The sequence below is a fragment of the Macrotis lagotis genome, chromosome 2, assembly GCF_037893015.1.
Source record: "Macrotis lagotis isolate mMagLag1 chromosome 2, bilby.v1.9.chrom.fasta, whole genome shotgun sequence".
Lineage (NCBI taxonomy): Eukaryota > Metazoa > Chordata > Mammalia > Peramelemorphia > Peramelidae > Macrotis > Macrotis lagotis.
In genome coordinates this window covers 212,503,290-212,527,766 of record NC_133659.1, presented here as the reverse complement: position 1 = coordinate 212,527,766, position 24,477 = coordinate 212,503,290, and the positions used below count along the sequence as shown (strand labels likewise).

General features: G+C 34.3%; 1 non-coding gene across 1 annotated transcript; it reads left to right on the top strand.

Annotated features, from left to right (window-relative positions):
- Nucleotides 1–17,416: 17,416 nt before the first annotated feature.
- On the top strand, nt 17,417–17,522 carry LOC141515695 (U6 spliceosomal RNA). Its single transcript, XR_012476452.1, has one exon. It is a non-coding gene; the product is annotated as a U6 spliceosomal RNA (small nuclear RNA).
- Nucleotides 17,523–24,477: the final 6,955 nt, after the last annotated feature.

Sequence of the window (24,477 nt, the reverse complement as noted above, 5' to 3'; positions counted from 1 at the left end):
AACCCTGCTAATAAGCTTTGAGAATTGTGAAAGTATGCAATGTAGCCAAGATTCCAAAACTTTCTCAATTGAATTGAATATCAATCATGAATCATGGTCATTTGCCCAGGGCAGAAATCTTCTAAAGAGTTTTTGTTTAGTTGGTTTTTGTACTTATATTTCTGAGATAATTGAATCTGGTTGATGATGAATTGCTTCAGTTTAATGCATGCATATGTTATATGCAAAGCACTGTGCTAAGTGTTGAGGATATGAAGAGTTCTTTGTACTCAAATAGCCTATAATCTACTGGGGTGAGGTAGAGGCAAAGGGATAAAATACTCAGAAAAATAAATACAAATCTCATACAAATAAAACAAAAATGGTTTTACAAAGGAGAGGCTGCTACTGTGGTCAGGAAAGTACTCCTGAAGGAAGTGCCATCTGAATTGTGCTTGAGAAGAAACTTGGACAAATGAAAGGCAGTGGTGATAGCATTCCAAACATTGTAGGGGGAACTCATTGAACAAAGATAGAGAGAATTGTGAATTGTATCTTCTATGAGGAGTATAGTAGGGAATAATAAAGTGGTTGGCCTTTATATACTGAGGCTTTTTTCAAGCTTGCCTTTAACACATATTGAATGACCTTGAGAAAATCAATTAACCCCTTGGTATCCTATTCAGTTTTTTAATGCTGTGAGTTAGAGACAGATTTCCAATAGGCATTGATGGAAGGAGATGCTATGTACCTTGTCAACATTTAAACAAGTCAAGTTTTAAACATGCTTTCTGTGTACAATTTCCAATAAATTTCATCTCTAAGGAAGAAGTAGAGGTTCCAAGATACACCACATTTTTAAAGATCCACTACTTGCATGAATAGCCCTTCATCTGGCATACAACAACAGTTCATCTGGAATGCAACCTTAGTTCAAGATTTGATAGGCAACAAGGGCAATAAGCATTTCACACTTGAAATCAAACACATTGCTCTCTATTTCACTGTCTCTTCATACCAGAGAGCACATATTAGGGATCCATAATTAGTGAAGACTCAATAAACATTAATTCATTGTGATGTTGATAAAGCAAAATACTCAGAAGAAAATAATTTGGTAAAACAAATAAATGATGAATTAGAGAATATGATAAATTTTATATATGTGTGTCTGTGAATATGTTTTTAGATCAATTAAAAACTGAACAACCTATACATTTTGCATGATACTCAAATAAAACTTTCCTTTTTCTTAACTTCCATCATAACTTCATGCTTATTTGAATCTCTTCCTATTTGGTAAATATCTAAGTATTTGTTAGCCCTTGGTTGACTTATATACCTATAAAGAGTGACTAAGCAATGATTTCTTTTCCTTTTTCTTCACATATCAGTCTGTGAAACAAAGATTTGAAAAATAGAACAGAAAAGTGTAGTATTGAGAATAGAAAGGACAAAATTATATACTGCCACAATGATTGATGGATCAGGCTTACAAGTTATTTTTCTTCTAAATTTATCATTGAACTAATTCTTCCAGAGGGTCATAATTTAGAGTTAATAGGAAAAAATACCATCATTATTTTTCATAGGATACTTTTGTTGTTATTATTTTATTTATTTTATTAAATATAACTGTCTTTCTCAATATCTGACCCCAGTTCATATTGTACCTTTACTTGCAATGAAGAAAACAGTTAAGCAAAATCAAAGGACAGAAAACACATCTGCTTCCATAAGCATCATTTTGCATCCATAACCCCATTCAATCCTCTTTATTAAGAGGATGGAAATACATTTCATATGTACTCTATAGGATCAAGACTTATTTTTTGAAATTACTTCAAGTTAAGTTGTTCTGAAAGTAAGGAAATATAGGAATCAAAAAATGTTTGCTGTAGTGGTATCATAACCAAAAGTGAGTAGAAGGAGTACTATTGAGAAATAAAACTTGGGGAAAGGCAAAGGTTTTCCTTTTCTTTTAAAGAAAACTTTTAAAAAAAATTCAAGTCTTTTTATGTTAACATTTAGGATTGATGGTTCCATGGTCAATAAAATCCATTGAAGGGAAAGATATCACAGTTTCAATTAGAAAGGATCACAGAAGTCATCTAGTTCAAATCCCTCATTCTATAGAGAATAAAACTGAGGTCCATGAAAGTTAAATAACTTGTTTTACTTACATAATTAAGAAGTTTTAGAGATGGAATTTGAACTTAGTTCAGCCCCAGAGTCAGTGTTCTTTCCATGCTTCCAATGTAATGAATTCAGCCTGTAAGAAGAAAGTACTTTAATAATTTGATGACTTCCAATTATCTCAGATGATCCTTCTGAGCTTGTTGAATTTTTATTAATATGTGCTTACTAACTGGCCTGATAGAACTTTCTAGGGATAGACCATCAAGAGTTACTAGGTATAAACAAGAGCTAAAGAGCATTGTGAGATGTAAAAAAGATATTTTTGATTATATTACATAAAAATGATTTGCAAAAATAAAACCAATGTAATCAAGATCAGAAGGAAAGCAGAAAATTGGGAAAAATTGTATAGCTACTTTCTCAGATGTCTCTTATCAACATTGTCAAATTTCTAAGTCTAGGAATACTGTTAGCAAAAAATAGAAGTCTTTTTTGTAATTTTGGAAAGTGGAATCGCATTTTATGGTAGCATTTATTAAAAACAAAAATACCTGATTTCAAAAGACTTGAGCCTGAATCCTTACTCTGTTAATTTAATTATTATGCAATTTAGCATGACCATGTTAGAGCAGCTTCCCCTTTCTGAGTTCTAGTTTTCTCATTTGTAAAATGAGAGGGTTAGACTGAATGATATCTAAAATCAATTCTAGACCTTAATCCAGTCTAAAATGTTTCTAAATGTAATTCAGATATTTCACTACCATTAAAAAAAACCTAGTCTAAAACATCTAGCCTAAAAAACCTAGAGTTTCCTCATCTGTAAAATTGGAATAATTGTGCCTTCCTGTGAGTGGTCAGGACAATTAAATGGGATAGTGTATTTGTGAAAGTGCCCTATAAATCATAAGTTACTGTGCCAATATATGGCATTAGAAAGATATTCCTTTAGCTAATTTTGTTCCCAGATATATTAACAATACTTTTAAGCATTGGAGTTCTTCAGACTTTAGCAAGTCTGCATTATTTCTGTCTTTTTGAGAATAGTAGAAGAGCCTTCTCCTATAAAAGACAGGTATTTAATTTCCATATTAAATTTTAGAAAGACTGAATCTGAATTTAGGAAATCTTCCTCTTGCTGAGCTCTTTGACCTTTACTTACCTTCCTTTTTTCATAAATTCCTTTTTTAAAAAGATTGTTTTTTAAAAGTTCAGTCTCATTACTTTTGATATTTTTATCCTACTCAAAACTATTACAGAACAGAGGTAGCTCTCATCCAAACTTCAATGTCCAGTTTTTCTCTTGGCTCTTAAGAAATATAGTTTTTGAATTAGAAAATAGCTGGTGCCAACTACCTACAAATGATTTGCATGTGATTATATTCTTCTGTTCCAGTTCCAGTATCTCCAAGGCATTCACTTTGTCTTAGGAGCATATTTATTTTGGATAATGTAGATTAAAATTTTTTTATTATTACACATGTAACTATGTAAAACTTAAAAGCAAAATCAGGTATGTGAAGGTCAGGAAATCATTAATTATTAGTTGGAACTCTAGAATGAAGTCAAAAAGTCAATCATATAACTTCTGTTAACAGGAAATGCTTCATGTATTTTGAATTACTAGATAAAAATATTACAAAGATCAAATTGATAACCTCAAGTTATGAGCACAGTTTTATACATTTGCGATTGAAGGTCATTTAGTAAAACCTTATAACTTTAAAGAGTAGAAAATTAAAGCTGGAAGAGCCAAAATTTCTGGTCCAAGATTATTCAGATTAAGAATTTGAATCCATGTCCTCTTGTTTAAATGTCCTTTTGACTGCATCTGAATAATGCTAGTGCATCATAAACATCCCTGAAGTCATTATCAGTAAGATCTGGGATCGAGGTCCTTGAGAGTAAAGATTGCCTTTTGTCTTTCTTTGTATCCCCTATTCTTTAATAAGTATATGCTCAGTAAATATTTATAGAGCGGTTGAATGTTCCATAGAGAAACAGAAAATATTCATATTAAAGGCTACTGACTCTTCATCTTTGTGATTTCTTGTATAAAAGATATAAAAAGACTAGATATTATTTACTCTCTTGCTTTATTAGCTTAATAAGCTAGCTTTCATCATGGAGTTTATAAATCATTATAGACATGAGCAAACTAACATACCTATACAAGTTAAAATTTCTTGTGTAATTGCAATTTTTATGCTAGCACATACACTCTCCCATGTCAATCAGAATTTTGTCAATTATATCATATTTTCTATGGTTAAGAGGGGCTATAACTCATAGGAGTTTACTGAGTTACATGATGCTGCCTAGAAGTTTTAAAGAAAAAAGAAGAGACAACTGAAGGAAGGTCATTCCTATTTTCAAATCTATTGATTCATCAACTCTTTGTCTTTAATGGATTTTTATTGCTACTTTTGCTATTTTTTTTTTAGGTTTTTGCAAGACAAACGGGGTTAAGTGGCTTGCCCAGGGCCACACAGCTAGGTAATTATTAAGTATCTGAGACCGGATTTGAACCCAGGTGCTCCTGACTCCAAGGCCAGTGCTTTATCCACTACGCCACCTAGCCGCCCCTACTTTTGCTTTTACATTGACTCAATTTTCCCCAAAACCTCTTCTCTTTTTCCCAGAAGCCATCATTTATCAAAAAAATTTAAGAGAATAAGGAAAAAATCAACAAAATCAAAGTTTTGTTTTTTCCAATTTTTGTTTTATTTTATTTTTAATTTATGAACTTTTTTTGTCATTTGAGTTTTTGTTTGGTGACCAATAAGTGGATTTCTCTACCTCCTTTAATTCCTTGTGTCTTTCAGCATTGTCATACAGGGTGCCCTATGCACATCATGAAACACTTTTTACTGATAAATGCAGATTCATTTATAATTCTTTATTATAAATTATAAAAAAAATGATATATTATGTTAAACTTAATATAACACAATATTTTATATAATCATATATTAATTATATAATATAACAAAACATTTAATATATTATAAGAACAATTTGAAATTAGTCTTCATAGGAACATAGGATCTATGACTTCCTGTAGACATGAAAGAGTATGAGATACTCCCCTACTTAAAAAAATATCATCTCAAGAGATGTCACTTAAGATTCCTTTGGTCTTCAATTTGGATTTAATTGTTCCTTGGAAGCATATAGCCTACCACTTATTCACACCTTTGCTTCAATTTCTTTAATCAAATTAAAAGTCAGTTGAAATCAATCTATTGTTGAATTTGGCTGTCAATGAATCAAAAAAAGGAAAGGGAAAAGGAGTTGGGGAGTGGTTGGTGTTAGAGAACTCTTTGAAGTCTTAGATAAAGGATGCTGTGTAAATAGCAAGTATTTTTATTATCAACAATTAGATTGGATCATATCTTTCTGAACTCAAATAATGCTTTGGCTTGGAATAGAAATGTCAAACTTAAGTCTTTCCTTCAAGGTTATTAATCTTTTTTTAAAAAGTATTGGGATATTAGGCTATTGAAAATCATTAGGAACAAAAAAAAAGTAAAAGAATGTATTCTGACACACTCATTGAAAGTTATTCTCCAGGATCAGCCTTCTTCTAGTTATTTTGTCCAATTTCTCAAATTTCTTTGAAAGTATCTGGAAAACAGAGATCAGTCTGCATGATTTTTGTGGGTAGTTGGATGGGGGAGGATACTGGAATTTGAGTTAGAAAATCTAGATTTAGTCTTGTCTCTTCTTCATATACATATATCACTTGCTGTTTCTAGAGCTCAGCTGTAAAACTATTTATTACAGGTCTGAGCAAGGAACCTTTAGAGGAAATGCTAATAAATTTTGATATAATTTGCCAGCTAATAAATGCCTCCTTCTTATATCATTGACATGTCCAGTAACCCTTGCAGGATATTATTTTCTTTTAAAAGAGAGCAGTTCCTGGAAATTAATAAAGGGATTCATATGATCTTCAATAACATGTACCTAATTCCAAAAAGAACTTTGTAATTTCAAAAGATTACCTTGCAAGATAGAAAATTATTACTTCAGTTTTCCACCTAAAACTATAACAGTTCAGTAAAAAAGACTTCTTTTAAAGGAAATGCTGAGACACTTAAAAAAACCTAGAAATCAGTCCATCTGAATAAACATAGGCACAATAATGAAAAGTTAGGCCATAAATTTGGCTAAAGGTAATGAACTATTTCAAATAATTTGTTGCAAGGCAATACCAGAACATCATAAATTATAATGATCTGTTGTTTCTTTTTATGGTTGTTGAGAGGCGGGCAGTGTGAGATGTTAGTTGGGTTGACTATATCATTGATTAAATACCATTTAAATACTTGGACATATTCCTACAAAATTTCTGTTAAGTATGATTCTGTAAAATAAGATGCTCTTATTTAATTTTTTTTGAAAAAAATCGATACACAGAGCATTCATGTGCATATATGTATATAAATACATTCATGTGTTTATACATGTATATATATATATACACCTACATGTATGCACATAGATACAGATATATCAATTTAAAGGAAATTAGGTGGCTATTAGAAAGAAAATTAGGACAAGGACAATAGTCTTCCAAACCAGATGGTCTCTGAGGACTTTCATTCTATATCTTTCACCACATCATAGGATGCAAATTAGAGATCCTCCCTGAAGGAAAATCATATAGCAAACCTTTAATGTCATAATATGGTGCTATGAGTCACCACCACAACCAAAAGTTCATTTCTATATGTTTTCATTTCATGACAGATAATTTGACTATTTTGATGAAAGATGATTAAAAGTAAAAGACAAAAGACTGCTACCAAAGTCAAAATCTCAGTTATTCCTTTTCAACCTTTAACTATCAAACAATAAATTTTTTTTATTTCATTCAAGAATTTTGAAGTGCTGCCATTGTGCCTGTCACTGTGCTAACTTCTCAGGATGCAAAAAGGTGTAAAAACAGTCTCTTCCTTCAAGAATATTCCAGTGAAAGAATGAATACCACAAATAAAATAAAATCATTCAAACAGCTGTCCCTCCTCCCTAATTAAACAAGCATTAATTTCTGGAAATATCTCTGAAAGTTTAAGGTGAACCATCAGTTCCAACAAAGAATCCATCCATCCAACACAGTGAAAGTTCTGGGAAATACATACAATATTTCACTGTAATAGTTCCTTACCTCTCTGGCAAGAGTAGGGAAATACATTTTATCTAACTGCATTGGATTTTTAATTATTTAGAATTTGGTTTCCTTTTAATGATCTTTCCATTGACATTGAAATAGTCTTTGTGTATGTTGCTTTTTTGGTTCTATTTAGTTCTCTTCCGGTTCATAAAATCTCATGGTATGCTGGATGTCTCATATTCAACACTTTTACTGCTTAATAATATTCCATTGCAAATGACTTCAGTTTCAATTCTCCAGTTGATGGGCATCAATTTGGTTTCCTGTTCTTCAATACCACAGAAAAGTGTTGCTATCAATAATTTGGATTTTGACTTATATCTTTAAACTTCTTCGGAAATATAACTAGTAGTGGTATCATGGGGCCATAAACCTAATTTCAGAATGTTAGATGCTATTAGAGCTGGTGGTATCTCAGAGATTACATTATATGAATTTCCCCTTCCATCATTTTATAAGTGGGTAATATATGGTAGTGTAATTTAACCTAAGTCAAATGAATGGTAACAAAGGGACTAAGAATGAACTTTTTAAAATATATTTAGCCAGAATCTCTTCACAAATCTGCTACAAAAAAGTCTTATGTTTCTTATTTTAAGATTAACAAAATGCTTTCCTCACAACAAATCTATTGTGGTTGTCTTTCTATAGCAACATTTAATTCGGTACTATTGACATCAAAAGGGCTTAAAGTTAATCAACAATATGACTTGCTATGTCTCAGTCAGTCAATAAACTTTTATTAAGAAGCTAAAATGTGCCAGTCTCAGTGTTACAAGCTGAAATTCAAAGAAGTGCCATATTTTTATATGAATACATACTTACATTGTGTGTGTGTGTGTATGTATGTATGTATGTTTTTAGCTGCTGTCTTGGGGAAGCTTACTTGGGGAGACAATGCAAAAACAGCTATGTACAAATGACATGAAGTAGGAATAATTTTCAGGGGAAAAATACTACAATTAAGGGGTTGGGTTGGGAAAGATTTCTGGTAGAAGGTTGTATTTTAGTTATAACTTGAAGGAAGTCAGAAAAGTCAGGAGGTAGAGGAGGGAAAACATTTTAGGCATGGGAAATAATCAGTAAAAATGAAAGAGCCAAGAGATGGAGTGTCTTGTGAGAAGAACAGTGAAGACTGAAAGGTGGGAGGGACTAGGTTTTGAATACTTTTGAACACCAAATGAAGAGTTTCGTATTTGAATATGGAAGAAATCGGGAGTTACTAGAGTGTATTGGGTATGGAAGAGATGGTTACAATGGCTTTGATGAGAGGGGAAGGATGGATTGGAATGGAGACAGACTTGTACTAGTATGACCAACCAGCAGACAATTGCAATAGTCCAGACAGGAAAAGATTCATGCTTGTACCAGTGTGGTGGCAGTGTCAGAGGAAAGAATGTATTTAAGATATGAGCTAAAGTTAAAACTGACAGATCTTGATGACATTGAATGGGGACAGGGTGAAGTGAGAGATAGTGAGAATTCAAAGGTGACACATAGATTGTTAGCCTGGAGAACTGGAATGATGGTGGAGCCTTTGACAATAATAGATAAGTTTGGAAGGAGGGTGAGGGTTTGAAGAGAAAGATAATTAAGTTTTTGACATATTGAGTTTAAGATGTATGTACAATATCAGAAAGTGATGTTCAATGGACATTTGGAAATATGAGGTTGAAAGAAAACAGATATTATGGCTAGATAAGTAGATTTAAATCTCATTAACATAAAGATGATAATTGAATGGTGTCTAATGAGATTCTAAATTTAGAAGGAAAGGAACACATGACCAAGGACCAAGTTGATAGTTAGCAGGGATGACTTAGGTGAAGATACAGAAAAGAATATTGAGAAGGAGCTATCATATAGGATCTATATCCCAAAGGGGTGTAGATTAAGTGCTGGATCTGAAGTCATGTGGTGTCATCATCATAAATTCAAACATGGTCTTAGATACTTGCTAACTACATGACTCTGGGCAAGTCATTTAATCCTGTTTGTCTCAGTTTCTTAAGGAAATTGCAAACTACTAATATATTTGCCAAAATAAAAACAAACAAAAAAATGGGGTTAAGAAGAGTCAGATTCAACTGAAAGTACTGAACAAAAATTATCCCCAAAACTTGAGAAGATGATGAACAGAGATAAAGGCTACAAAGAGTTCAAGAAGGACAAGTATTGGGGAAAAAAGTCTTTTCATTCAGCAATTAAGAGATCATTGGTAACTATAGAGAGCAGTTCTAGTTGAATGATGAGGTTTGAAGCCAGATCATAAGAGTTAAGAAGAGACTGAAAGAAGAGGAAGTAGAGGCATTTATTGCTGACTGTCTTCTTCAGGACTTTAGCCAAAAAAAAGGGTGGGAGAAGAGATAGGATTATAGTTAATTGGGCTAGATCAATCAAATGGGTAGGGTTTAAAGGGTCCATGGATATCTTTGTAGGGAATATGGAAGTAGCCAGTAGACAGGGAGAGATTAAAGAAAAAAGTAAGAGTGGAGATGATAGGAGAAAACTGTTGGAGGATATGGGATAGAAAGGAATTACTTGTTGCCTTAGGAAAGTGGTTACCTCTTTATATAAGAGAGGAGTGAAGGAAGAGATAGTACCCAAAGACATCTTAGTAATATGAGATAAACAGGAGAGAGGAAAAGAGAGTTTTTAGCAAAAACACCTATTTTTTTTCTTCAGGAAAAATATGTGGCAAAGTTCTCAGGAGGCAGTGCAAAAATGATGGGAGGCTTGAGGAAGGTTAAAAAAGATTCAGAAGAGCCACTGTACTTAAAGGGATAGTGATTCAATTAAGGAGATATAACAGGATTATCTAGAAGCAATAAAGGCCAGGTGAGGTTATGTAGCAAATTTGTAATGGATGAGGTGATTTATTGGCACATGAACAAAAGTGAAGGCAATAACTATTGATAGCAATCAAAGGTTAAGTCTCTATAGAACAAAATCAGAAATGTGGCAATGTACAAGGGTTTCAAGAGAAAAGGATAGTGTGGAATAGAATTTATTCACCAATGATTCAAAATGGAGAAAAGAAAAGAGTTTAGCTACTGCAAGGATGATGGCTTGGAAGAAATCTAAGGGATCACAGACCTGGAAATCATGATATAGATGAAGATCAGGTTTTGGTACCAGAAGGCAGAGGTGGAATGCCAATAAACTGTGGTCATGTGAGGCAATTTCAGAGTTCATAAACATGGAATTGGTAGATAATGATAAGATTAAGGGTATGACTATTTTTGAGTGTGACTGGAGCAGAGAAATAGATAATAGGTACCCTTCTGGGTCATAAGAGACAAGGAAAGAAAAAAAAAATTGTTGCAAAGGTTGTGGCAGTGGGAGTCTTAATATTATCTTTCATTTGTTGATATTCCCAACAAAAAGCATATTTGTTAACTTTGTTGTCTTTGATAGAATTATCTTACATGGGCTATTTTTAGTGATTGTTTCTTATTCAGACATTCAATTCAATTCTACAAGTTTTAAGCAACTATTATGTACAATATACCATACTGACCAAGAATATAATATACTACTATAGAGAAATAAAAAATGTCTAATATGTTATGAGATCCATGATTCTATCAGAATAGAGAATTTCTCAAGTGTAAAACTTCTGCCCAGGCAGATAAGAAATTCATTCAAAACCTGTAGTTTTTGTGGTCTGTGTGGGGTTACCTGATTTGCTAGGATGTATCAGATACAGAATTCAGATCCATGTCATCTTGACTGAAAATACTAAAGATAGGTATTAATTTTGGGTAGGAGTTAAAGAGGAAATGAGAAAAGGCTTGGCTCTCAAAACTTAAAAACAAATAGAAGGGATGAGTTTATGGCTTAAAAATATCGCTACTTAAAATATCATGAATGACTTTGGACAAGTCTGTATATTCTCTGGCATCAGGTTAGGTCTTTATTGTGAAAGATGTTTTTTTATTGTAACAGTTGTGGTTTTTCTCTTTAGGTTGAAGTTGTATTTAGATAGCAATATCTATATATTTAGAGTGATGTTTTTACTTTTTAATGGATAAATATTTAGTCCTGATTTATAAAAAAAGAATGAAAATAGAATGATTAACCTCACAATTAATTTTTAAATCTCAGATGAGATGAATGGACTTTGTGAACTATGAAGTGATATATAATTGTACCTTATTATTTCTATTATCACTATATCATTCTTCTTATCACTTTCAATTCATTCAGTTAGAAATAACACCAGGGAAGTTGTTTTCTTGCTATTATTTTTTATATTTCCTGTCTTATGAACTATTGTATAGATGAATAAATTATCTGCTTTTTATAGTTTAATAAAATAACTACTATGTAAGAAATTTCTTTGTGGACTTACTGAATGCATAGCTGATACAACTCAAGTAGTAGATCACACAATAGAGATAAGGTGTACCTCATGCTGTTCCTTTATCATTTTCATCTTCCTCTTGTTAGGTCTTTATTTTGAAAGATCTTGTTTTCCTGTTGTAATAGTAGTGTTGTTCTCTCTAGGTTGAAGTTGTATTTAGATGACAATATCTATCTATTTAGAGTGCTGTTTTTACTCTTTATGGATAAATATTTTGTCTAGGCAGTTATAGACAACAGTTTATTGAGTTTTCTAGGACATTTTGAAGTCTATATTTGTAGAATAGGTATTTATCATTTGTCAGTCCATGAAAGATTGGAAACTTTTGGAGTATATCCAAGTACATCCAAGTCAAGTCTTCTGAGATATTTGGTAGATACTAACATTTTATACTCTGTGGGTTCTAAAATTGTGTATAATTTCTTTTTTAAATTTTTTGAAAGGTAATGGGGTTAAGTGACTTGCCCAAGGTCACATAGCTAAGTAAGAATTAACTGCCTGAGACTGGATTTGAACTCAGGTCCTGCTGACTCCAGGTCCTGCACTCTATCTTCAGCATCACCTAATTTTGAACAATTTCAACAATTTCCTTGCATAACCTACATTCATGGCTAAATATAGGCTCCTTAAGGACAATAGTTCCATAATTTTGATGGCAATAGCAACTTTTGAATTATAATCATAAATCCTTATGTTTCTACAAATAAATTTGCATGATTTTTCAGTATTGTTAATTGGATTCAGACTGATGTGCCCTATGAAGTACCTTGCAATTTCATCCTTGGATTTAGATTGTTTCAAATATTTTGTGTGAACATAAACTACTTTTGGTTATATTTTATAAGTCCATGAACATGTACCTATAATTAGATATTACTATTATCACTTTTGGTAGTATTGTTTGGTTGTTATAAAATAATTTTATGCTATTTTTAAAATTTTGTCATGAACTCTAAAAATGTCTATCAAGTTACCTCCACCTTTTTTTTATTTTAGAAAGATTTTATTGATTTTTGAGATTTGCAATTTTTACAATTTTCCCCAATTCTTGCTTTCCTCTCCCCCACCCACCACAGAAGGCATTTTTTTAGTCTTTACATTGTTTTCATGGTATACATTGATCTCAGTTGAATGTGATGAGAGAGAAATCATATCTTTAAGGAAGAAAAATAAAGTATAAGATACAGCAAAATTATATAATAAGATAGCAGTTTTTTTTTTCTAAATTGAAGGTAATAGTTTTTGGTCTTCAAACTCCACAATTCTTTCTCTGGATATAGATGGTATTCTCCATTGCAGAAAGCCTAAAATTGTCCCTGGTTGTTATACTGATGGAATGAGCAAGTCCATCAAGGTTGATCATCACCCTCATGTTGCTGTTAGGGTGTACAAGATTTTTCTGGTTCTGCTCATCTTGCTCAGCATCAGGCTTCCCAGAATTCCCATCCCTACTGGTTTCTAATAGAACAATAGTGTTCCATGACATACATATACCTGCTTCCATCTTTTAATGAGGAAGTATTCATCTTTCTAGTATATCCTTATGATCAACATCAAAGACAGCATAAATTTTAAATCTTTTAGGAAGTAGTTGCCAAATAGGCAATAAGATGTCATTTATACACCTAGAACTTTTTGTCATACCCATTTTGTGGTTGAAGAATGTGCTGGTTTTTTTGTCTTCCAGAATTCTAGTCTTAATTATATACATAATCTTTCCAAAATCATTAAAGTTCATACTGCTCTGTCACTCATTATTTTTAAAATTAGATATAATATTTTGTGCTAATGGAGTGAAGATTTTCAACATTCTGAAATTACATTTTGCCCCTTCAGTTCTTTAATTCCCCCCCCTTATTTATAAACTATACTAGAGATGAAATTTTCTGTTTCTTTTTTTCAACTATTGTCCTATACTAGAGAGCAATGCAACATTGTGCAACTTAGAGCTTAGACAAATAGATATGTTTGTATGTATGTGTATATATATGTGCATATGCCCATATGTAAACAGATATACACACATACACATAAATTTGTTGTATAAGTACATTATGAAATCATTCCTGATTTCATCTGTTTCAGGTATATTTATGGTTGGCCTACTTTAGCGCCATATATACTAATGTATTTCCACTCCTAGGGTATTGAGATTTTTGTTTTGTTCTACTTTTCTCACTTCCCTATTGTACAAGGAACATCACTCCTTCTTCTGTCTTCTATTTTAATTAATAAAAATATTTATTAGGTGCATGTTACCTAATAGGGACTGTAATAAGGAAGGAAGATACAAAAAATAAAAGTAAGATAGCCTTTGTCCTTCTATTTCTAATAGGGAAGCTAACATGAAAATAAAAATCTAACAATAGGATGCATTCAGAGTACATGAAGAGATGGAAAATAACTTTAGAAATGGAGGCCCTTGGGGGCGGTGCCAAGATGGCAACAAGAAGGGGTTGAGTCTTAGGAGCTCTCCGATAAAACTCATAAACTAAGGACTCTAACTAAACTTTCGAGAGACAGAACCCACAAAGGGACCCAGCGAGGCAGTTCTCCTACTCAAGGTAACCCGGAAAAGAGCAGAAAGGCTCTGCTCCCCAGTATCGGAGGGGTGGCCTGCCAGAGGGGTGACCCACCAGGGCGAAAGAACTTCAGCCTCCCAGAGGTAGCCCCAGGGTGCTGGGAGCCGTGGCTCACAGCAGCGGGGAAGTCTCCTGAGCTGCACCCCGGGGAGCACCGGGCACAAAGAGGGGGAACAGTGGGGGACCTCTGCCAGAGCGAGCACATGGAGCCTAGCCCTCAGTGCACACAAAAAGCAGTCTGGTCTCTTCCCAGCCCTGATCCAGGAAACAGAAGCAGGTGGAGCCAGTAAGCAGAAGGCTCCAGGGCATGAGCCCATTGAGCTGAGGGAGGGGAGTGAAGAGAGAGACTGTGGAGCTCTGTCCTCTGCCCCTGGAACAGGACTTTGGGGCTCTGACCACATTCAGATCCTGATCACAGTCTAGGCCCCCCCATGGAACAGCAGGCCCCCCCCCCACCTCAGCTCTGTGGCAGAGGGGGGTGCTTATGGTCATTCACAGACCAGGAGGGAAGACAGAGCCTCACACACTGAGACCCTTGTGGGAGTGTCCCAAAAGCTCAGGAAGCAGCCCAAAACCAGGTCCAGGCTGGGAAAATGAGCAAGCAGAGAAACAAAAGGAAGACTATTGAGAAATATTTTGCAAATGAGCCCAAGAGGATCAAAATACTCAGTCTGAAGATGAGGAAGCACAAGCTCCTGCATCTAAAGACTCCAAGAAAAACAGAAATTGGGCTCAGGCTATGACAGAGCTCAAAAAAGACTTTGAAAATCAAATGAGGGAGTTGGAAGAAAAACTGGGAAAAGAAAGGAGAGAGATGTAGGAAAAACATGAAAATGAGGTCAGCAGCTTAGTCAAGGAAATCCAAAAAAATGCTGAAAAAAATAGCATGCTAAAAACCAGCTTAGGTCAAATGGATAAAACAGTTCAAAAAGTTATGGAGGAGAAGAATGCTTTAAAAAGCAAAATTGGCCAGATGGAAAAAAAGATAAGAAAACTCTCTGAGGAGAACAAATCCTTCAGACAAAGAATAGAATTCAGGGAGACTGATGAATTTACCAGAAATCAGGAATCAATACTTCAAATCCAAAAAAATGAAAAATTAGAAGAAAATTTGAAATATCTCATTGAAAAAACAACTGATATGGAAAATAGACTTAGGAAAGATAATTTAAAAATTATTGGAATACCTGAAAGTCATGATCAGGAAAAGAGCCTTGACATCATTTTCAAAGAATTACTACAGGAAAATTGCCCTGATATTCTGGAATCAAAGGGAAAAATAGAAATGGAGAGAATCCCCCAATCCCCCCAAGAAAGAGATCCTAAAAAACCAACCCCTAGGAATATTATAGCCAAGTTCCAGAACTCCCAAGTCAAAGAGAAAATATTACAAGCAGCCAGAAGGACACAGTTCAAATATCATGGAGCTGCAGCCAGGATCACACAGGACTAAGCAGCAACTACACTGGAAGCTCATAGGGCTTGGAATACAATATACTGGAAGGCAAAAGAGCTTAGAATGCAGCCAAGAATGAACTACCCAGCAAGGCTGAATGTCCTTTTCCAGGGAAAAAGATGGACTTTCAATGAACCAGGGGAATTTCAAATGTTCCTGTTGGAATGGCCAGAGCTGAACAGAAGGTTTGATCTTGAGATACAGGACTCAGGTGAAGCATGGAGATTGGAGGAGAGGGGGGAAATATGAGGGACTTAATGAGGACGAGCTGCATGTATTCCTGCATAGAAAAATGACACTGATAATACTCATATGAACCTTCTCAGTTAATAGAGCAGGTAGAGGGAGCTTTTATAATTGAAGCACAGGAAAAAGCTTAATTTGAAGACAAAATATGTTGTAAAATGGAGTCGATAGTAAAAAGGGAAATGTAATGGTAGAAAGAAAAAGGAAAGGGGGAATAGTCCAACATATTTCACATAATAAGATTTTTTTTATTAGAATGAGCTGTTGCAATGATATGGAAGGGGGGAGGCAAGAGGGAATGAGGGAACCTTTGCTCTCATCAGAGATGGCTAGGAGAGGAAACAGCATATATACTCAATGGGTTATAGACATCTGGAGTAAGAAGGAGGGGGGAGCAGGGGGAAGGGGTGGGGATGTGAATAAAGGAGGAGAGGATGGACCATGGGGGCACAGTGGTCAGATATAACACATTTTCTTTTTTATTTCTTGTAAGGGGCTGGGATTGGAATGCCTGCCCAGGACCATAGGGCCAGGTGGATTCTGGTCCTAAGGGGTGGAATGGGGGCTCAGGGCTTCTTGGCCCCAGGACCAGGGATCTGTCTGCTGCGCCACTCAGCAACCCTACAGCAGAGTCAGAGTGAAAGGAGAGAGAAAATATAGTACATGGTAGTAAAGAAATAAGAAAGGAGGGAGTTGCGATCAGCAATGGCAACGTTGAAAAAATTTGGAAGTAACTTTTGTGATGGACTTATCATAAAGAATGTGATCCACCCATGACAGAGTTGGTGTTGGAACAAAGACTGAAGCACATTTTTGTTATCATTATTTGGGGGGGTGCAGGGCAAGTGGCGCTGGGTGGCCTGCCTGGGGCCACATAGCAGGGTGATCTTTGGGTGTCTGGGGCCGGATTTGGACCCAGGTGTTCCTGGCTCAGGGGCCAATGCTCTGTCTGCCACCCAGCCACCCCTACTATCATTACTATTTACTTTTATTTTGGGTCTTTTTTTTTCTTCTTTTTTGGTTTTTTCAGGGCAGTGGGGATCAGTTGGCTTGCATGTAACATGGCTGGGTGATTGTTGGGTTTACAAGGCTGGATGTGGGCTTGGGTGCTCGTGGCTCCAGGGTTGGTGCTTCATCCATTGTGCCACCTGGCCATACCTACAATTATTACTATTATTTTTTTTTAATTTTAATTTTTTTCTCTCCCCTTTACTTTTTACGCCCAAGCAAGTCTATCTATATTCATGGGGGGGGTATTTTGTTTACTTGTAAATAAGAATATTTTATTAATGTAAAAAAATTTGTAGAAAATGAGAATAAAAAAGTCAGTGCTCTTCAAAAAAGAAAAAGAAATGGAGGCTCTTGTATCTAGGACATGTTTTATCCTATATTAAGTGGCATTTCTGATGCATCTTAAAGGAAGTCAGGGATTCTAAGAATGAATTTGAAAAGGACAAGAATCCAAGCATGTAGTGCTCACTTTCGCAGCACATATACTAAAACTGGAATGATATAGTAAAGACTAGCATGACCCTAAGCAAAGATGAAATGCAAATTTAAGAAGCATTTCATATTTTTCAAATGTTGGAAGGGATTTAGGGAAACCGAGTTCCTGATGCCCTGTTGGACGAGTTGTAAAATGATTCAACAATTCCATAGAGCATTTTGGAACTAAGTCAAAAGGGCTATAAAACCATGCCTACATTTTGGTCTAGCAGGACCACTCTTAGGACTATATTACAGAAGGGATAAAACACAGGAAGGAGAGAATCCATAAGTGTATACACACACACACACACACACACACACATACATATAGCAGCACTTTTCTGGTGTGGTGTGGGGAGCTAGAGATTGAGCAGTTGGGCAACAGTTGAGGAATGACTGAACTAAGTGTGATATGTGATTGAGATGAAATGATGTTCCCTTATGTGAAATGATGAACAGGATTCTGCTCACATAAGCAGATGCAATAGGAAATGTACCTTACACAAAGTAACAGCAGTATTGCAGGATGATCAGCTGTGAATGAGCTACTTTTTCTTAGCAACGCTGTGACCCAAGAGAACTCTGAAGGAGATTGCTATTATCCCAAAGACAGAGTTGATGATGTCTGAATAGAGTGTGAAGCATGTTCTTTTTTCCTTTTCACTTTATTTTTCTTGAGGTTTTTGTTTTTTTGCGGGGAGTTTATGTTTACTTTTACACCATGATTTTGTAGTAATGTTTTTCAAGACACACACTTTTAAACTACACCAAATAACTTGCTTTCTCAATGAGGGGGAGTGGGGTGGGAGGAAGGTAGAGAATTTGGAACTCAAGGTTTTTGAACTAAACGTTGAAACTTTGCATGTGGCTGGGAGAAAAAATAAAACAAATTATTAAAAAAAAGGAATGATGAGCAGAATGCTCTCAGAAAAACCTGAAAAAACTACATAAGGTGATGCCAAATGACATGTACTGTGTGCAAGATAATAGCAATATAGTAAGATGATCAACTATGAACAACTTAACAATTAATTCCCAGCAAGACAACGATCCAAACAACTCTGAAGGACTTATGAAGAAAAATGTTATCCATCCCTTGAAAACAATTGATGATGTCTAAATACAAAAAGCTTATTTTAAAAAAAAGAGAAAAAAGAATTCAAGCATGTAGATCAGTCAATGCCAAGGAATGGATAGAAAGTGCTGTTTGAGAGGAATAACAAATATATAAAGAGAGTTGAAACATGATGAAAATAGAGGGGAAATTACTTTCAAGAAACCTGATAAGGTAGGAAGTGGTCAGCTTGTTGATTTAAATGCCAAATAAAGGATTTCTGTTTCATTCTTCTAGGTAAAAGTGATTCACTGAAATTTGTTGATCAGATGGGTAATGAGGTAAGACCTAGGCTTTAGGAAAATCAGATAGACAACTCAATGGAAGATGGCTTACAGAAAGAATAAGATTTTATGCAGGGAGACAGAATTAAAATGTTATTGCAGTTCTATCCAAATTAATTACTTATTCAGTGCCATACCAATAAAACTACCAAATAACTACTTTATGACCTAGAAAAAATAGTAACAAAATTTAACTGGAGAAAAAAGGGCAAGAATAGCAAGGGGACTGATGAAAAAAATGTAAAGGAAGGTGGCCTAGCTTTACCAAATCTAAGACTATATTATAAAGCAGCAGTCATCAAAACTGCCTGGTACTGGTTAAGAAATAGAATAATGGATCAGTGGATTAGTATGAGTTCAAAAGAAACTATAGTGACTCTAGCAATCTCCCATTTGAGAAACTGAAAGACTGGGACAAGAACTCACTATTTGACAAAAGTTGTTTAGAAAAACTGGAAAAGAGTATGGCAAAAACTACGCATAAATCCACATCTCATACCCTATACCAAAATAAGGGCAAAATGGGGTACAGGATTTAAACATAAAGGGCAACACCATAGATAAATTAATATACCAAAAATTATCTAACTGATCCATGAAAAGGGATAAATTTATAACCAAACAAGAATTAGAGAATATTATAAACATCAAAATTAATGATTTTGACTATATTAAATTAAAAAGTATTTGCACTAATAAAAAATCAATGCTGCCAAAATGAGAAGGAAAGCAGAAAGCTGGGAAACAACCTTCACAACCAGAAGTTCTGATAAAGATCTCATTTCTAAAATATATAGAGAATTGTATCAAATTTATTAAATCACAAATCATTGCCCAGTAAATGGTCAAAAGATATGAACAGTTTTCAAATGAAGAAATTAAAACTATATATGATCATATGAAAAAATGCTCCAAATCACTATTGATTAGAGAAATACAAATTAAAACAAAAATGAGGTATCATTTTACACCTATTAGGTTACCCAAGATGAGACAATAGGGAAAATGGAGAGGTTGTGGGAGGAATGGGACATTGATGCATTGCTGGTGGAATTGTGAATGGATCCAATCTTTCTGGAGAGCAATATGGAACTATGCTCCAAGAGCAATAAAAATGCCCATACCCTTTGATCCAGCAATTCCAATTCTAGGTCTATATCCAGAAGAAATGGGAAGAAATGGGAAAAGTCGTACATGTTCCAAAATATTCATAGCAGTTCTTTTTGTAGTGGCAAAGAATTGGAAATTGAGGGGATGTCCATCAATTGGGGAATGGCTAAATAACTTATGGTACATGAATATTATGGAATACTATTATTCTATAAAAAAATCATAAATTGTCAAACAAACTCTAGAGAAGCATGGAATGATTTAATTGGATCTGATGCTGAGCAAAGGAAGTAGAACTAGGAAAACAATGTACAAATCAACCACAACATTATGAGATGAACAACCTTGATGGAACCTGCTCCTCTAGGCAATCCAGAAAGCTAGGACAACTGTATCTGGCTGGCTATATACTATATTATCCCCATCTAGAGGAAGAAAAACAAAAGAAAACACACAGAAAAAAAACACCCTTCTAAATTTGGATACTTTATAAAAATTATCTCTTATGTATCTCTTTCCCTTAAGCCTAATTCCTCATACTGAAAATTACTAATTTGTAAACATGTTTATCAAAATATGCATGTAAAATACTAACCTGAGGGGAGGAGAGTGGGAAAGGAGGGTGGAGGAAAACTTTGTAACTTGTGCATATGGATGAAAATAAATAAATAAATAAAATTTAAAAAATGTTATTACAGTAATCAAAGACAGAGTTGATGAGGGCTTGAAATAGGACTGTGACTGTGAGGGAAGGGAAAGGGAAGTAAATGAGAAATTACAAAGGTAAAAAGATTTGACAACTCATTGAATATGTGATGTGAATGGAGGGAAGAATTAACAGAGTTACCAGAGTTGTAAACCTTGTAACTAGAAGGTTGGTAATTCTTTCAATAGTAAAAAAGGAAATTAGAAAAAATAAGTTTCATGAGGAAAAGATAGAGAAGGTGTTAGTCTGCATTAGTAGAGGGAGTTTCATCATGTAGGAATTCCATTTATTCAGAAACACCAGGTCTTATAGGTGCTGCCTTTGAAGTACAGCAGAAGATAATGAGTGTCATTGGACAAATGTTCAGTACACAGAGTGAATATTTCCTGATTTGTGGCATTTCTTCTTTTGTACCTGCTTTTGGCATAAGAACACCAAATGTGGCATTCATTCAAATAATTCTCAGGTTTCAGAGCTCATGATTTTCCATCTGGCTCTTCAGAAATAGTTTTCCTTTGTCCATTTGCCAAATAGCCAGGGGTAAGGAAAAATGCAGTAGAATCCAGGTTTCAGCATAGATTTGTTCACATTATACCACCTCCACCCAAGCTGTTGAAGACTGGTTGGTCAATTGCCATGAGACTCTGTCACCCACATATCTCATTTTGGAATAAAAGGAAAAAAATGTGTTCCATACCCAGGATAAAACTTGATATATATTAAATAGTACAGGCAGAAATTATAGTCAAAATATCTGGGTTTAGGTCCCCCATCTGTCTTTATCTATTAGATTAACTTCTTCAAGCAAAATTTTCTCCCACTTTAAAAATAGAGTCAATAATACTGTATCTTGTTCTTCACTGCAAAAACTTAAAACCTGCTCTAAGACTTTTGGGATACTCTATAGTGTACTTAAAAACTATGGAAAGATAAACTTTGAAGGGACCTGAGATCATTTAATCAAACTCTTCATTTTACATATAAGGATATTGAAGTCTATGAAGATGAAATTTGCATGAGACTTTTCTGAAAATTAAATTAAAATTATATGAACTGATTATAATCACCAAGTACTATATAAATATATACCCTTATTATGACTATAACTATTAATATTTAGCAAAGCATGTGCCCTTCAAAACACAAGCACTTCTAAAGTCAAAGCAACGAAGAATCATGTTATTTGTACAGAAGATAGCTTCAAATAACAAATTACTGTGAGACCACAAGCATTAGATATAATCAGGGGTCAGGATAAATTACCTGTTTTGAAGGCTGTCCATGATATAGGTTTTTACTGTTTGTTTTCCTTAGTCAAAACACATCTGTAGTATCAGGTTTCTGTTCTACAGACTCAATTTTAAGAAAGACATTGATGTAAGCTGGAGAACCTCTAGACAAGGACAAGTGGGATGTTGACTGAATTTTGAAATCATGCCATGTAAATGTAAGTTGGAAGAACAATGGATGTCTGGGCTGGAGAAAAGACTTCAGTGGTACATCTCTTCAGGGTACTTGAAGGACTATCACATGGAAAATGGTTTAGACTTGTTAGTTTGGCCTCAGATATTAAGACTAGGAGTGGTGAGTGGAAGTTGTAAAAAGGTATATTTAGACTTGAAATAAAGAGCAGCTTTGCAATAGCAATAATAAAATCAGAGCTCTTAAAAGATACCATGGGCTGCTTCTTGAAATAGTTTCTTTTACATTCCCTAGACACTTTATGTGATTTCTTTTCAAGAATAAGTAAGAGTAGATGATTTCTATTTTTTCTTTCTAATCCAATACAGTTGTTCTGTTATTAATTTTCAGGGGAATTGATAGGAAATATGGTACAGTATAAAGTGTATGTGCTCATTAAAAGACTAGGATTACAATCATTTTCTTCCCATTTATCATGTGACCTGGGACAAATATTATCATTTTTAAAATGATGATAATAATGATCATATTAATTGTCTCACAGAATCTTTATGGGGGCCCAATGAGAAAATATAAATGAAAATTATATGTAAATTATTCTATCTTTATTTTTTCTTTTTATTATGAACATGTAGTCAAAAACCACATTAGTTTTTCATCTCTACTTATCAAAATTAAGTTTAAGTGCTTATCTGTCAAGATCTTAGTGTAGGCCTAGAAAGAAATTAGTAATAGAATAGCTAGATTTAAAAAAATTAATTTAATGATAGGAAGTTTAATTCAATAGACATTAACTATGTACCTAATACCCTTTATTTCTCAATCAGATGATTTTACAATTTTGAGAATTGACATTAATGACCTGCACTAATCTAGTATTATTATTATTATTGTTGGAACAGAACTTATAGATTACTCACTTTATTTTACAATAAAAGAAACTAAATTTCAAAAAATTGAAGTGTCTTTCCTAATGTACTGCAGCTAATAATTGGGAAAAAACTGGAATTTAAATATAGTTCTTCCCTCTTTACAATCAGTATTTTCTATTGCACTATAATACTGCTGATGTTGTTTAGTCATTTCATTCTTCATGATTCGATCTGGGGTTTTCTTACAAAAGATTCTGGAGTAGTTTGCCATTTCCTTCTCTAATTCATTTTAAATATGAGGTAATTGAGGCAATCAGGGTTAAATGGCTTGTCCAGTATCACATAACTGGTAAGTGTCTGAGGTCAAGTTTGAACTCAGGAAATAAGTCTTCCTGCCTTTAAGCCCAGTATTCTGCTTACTGAGCCACCTAGTTACCTGATTATGTGATACTCTTAATATAAATCTATTGCTCTAAAGGTAGCTGAATAATTGGAAAAGCTGGCCACTGTATCAGACATAGTAAGTGGCCTCAAAAGTTAGGGTCTTTGTACCCAGGGAGTATGTAAATGGAAATATGGGAGTAAATGAAGATAATAAGAGAACAGGAACTCTGTGCTCAACTGAACTTAGTTGAAGGAACTATCTTCCTCAGAGGAGTTAAAACTCATCATGAATTTCTTCCAGAGATTGCTCTAATGGGAAAGCTGAGGAAGCTACAAAGAAAATGTTGGCTTTTTTTCTGTCAACTCTGTCTCTGTCTTCATCCAATGACTAGGGTGAGATAATGACATCAGTAAAACACACTGCCCAAGAGAAGGTGTAAGAGAGGCAGACTGAACCAGGTTGAGCAATGAACTTAGTTAAGTGAGGCATCAAGGATAGATCACACTGAACCAGGGACCAATTGGTGGGAGCCATAGTAGGGACAGTGCAGAATGCTCCCAAATGCAGCTAGGTGACACAGTGAATAGAGACTGGGTCTGGAGTCAGGAAAACCTGACTTTAAATCCAGTTTCAGATACTTTTTAGTTGTGTGGCCCAGGGTAAGTCAATTAATCTCTGTCTGCATCATGTTGCACAACAGTAAAATGGGAATAATGATAGTGGCGACTTTTTAGGTTTGTTCTAAGGCTAAAATAAAGTAATATTTGTAAAGTGCTTAGCAAAGTAAAATGTCTAGAGCAGAGTAGGCACTTACTAAATCAACAAACAAGTTCATTGATCTCAGATTGAGAATCTCTGAACTAGAAATATCTAGGTTCACATTTTCTCCATGAATATATTTACAAAAATCTTCTTTCTATGGACAGGGAATGTGTACATCCCTTTATCCTTAGTGTAAATTTATCAAGTTGTTCTGGTGAAATCTTTAGCATCCAGAAGAGCAATTATCTTTTACTATGTTTTAGATATTCTATCTTCTTCCATGGCAACTGAGGAAGGTTATGCAAATCACCACACAGATGTTTCTTAGAAATCTCCTAAGTCAAAGATAAAAGAGTAGATCTAATTGCTCCCAGTAAGCTACTTTCATTA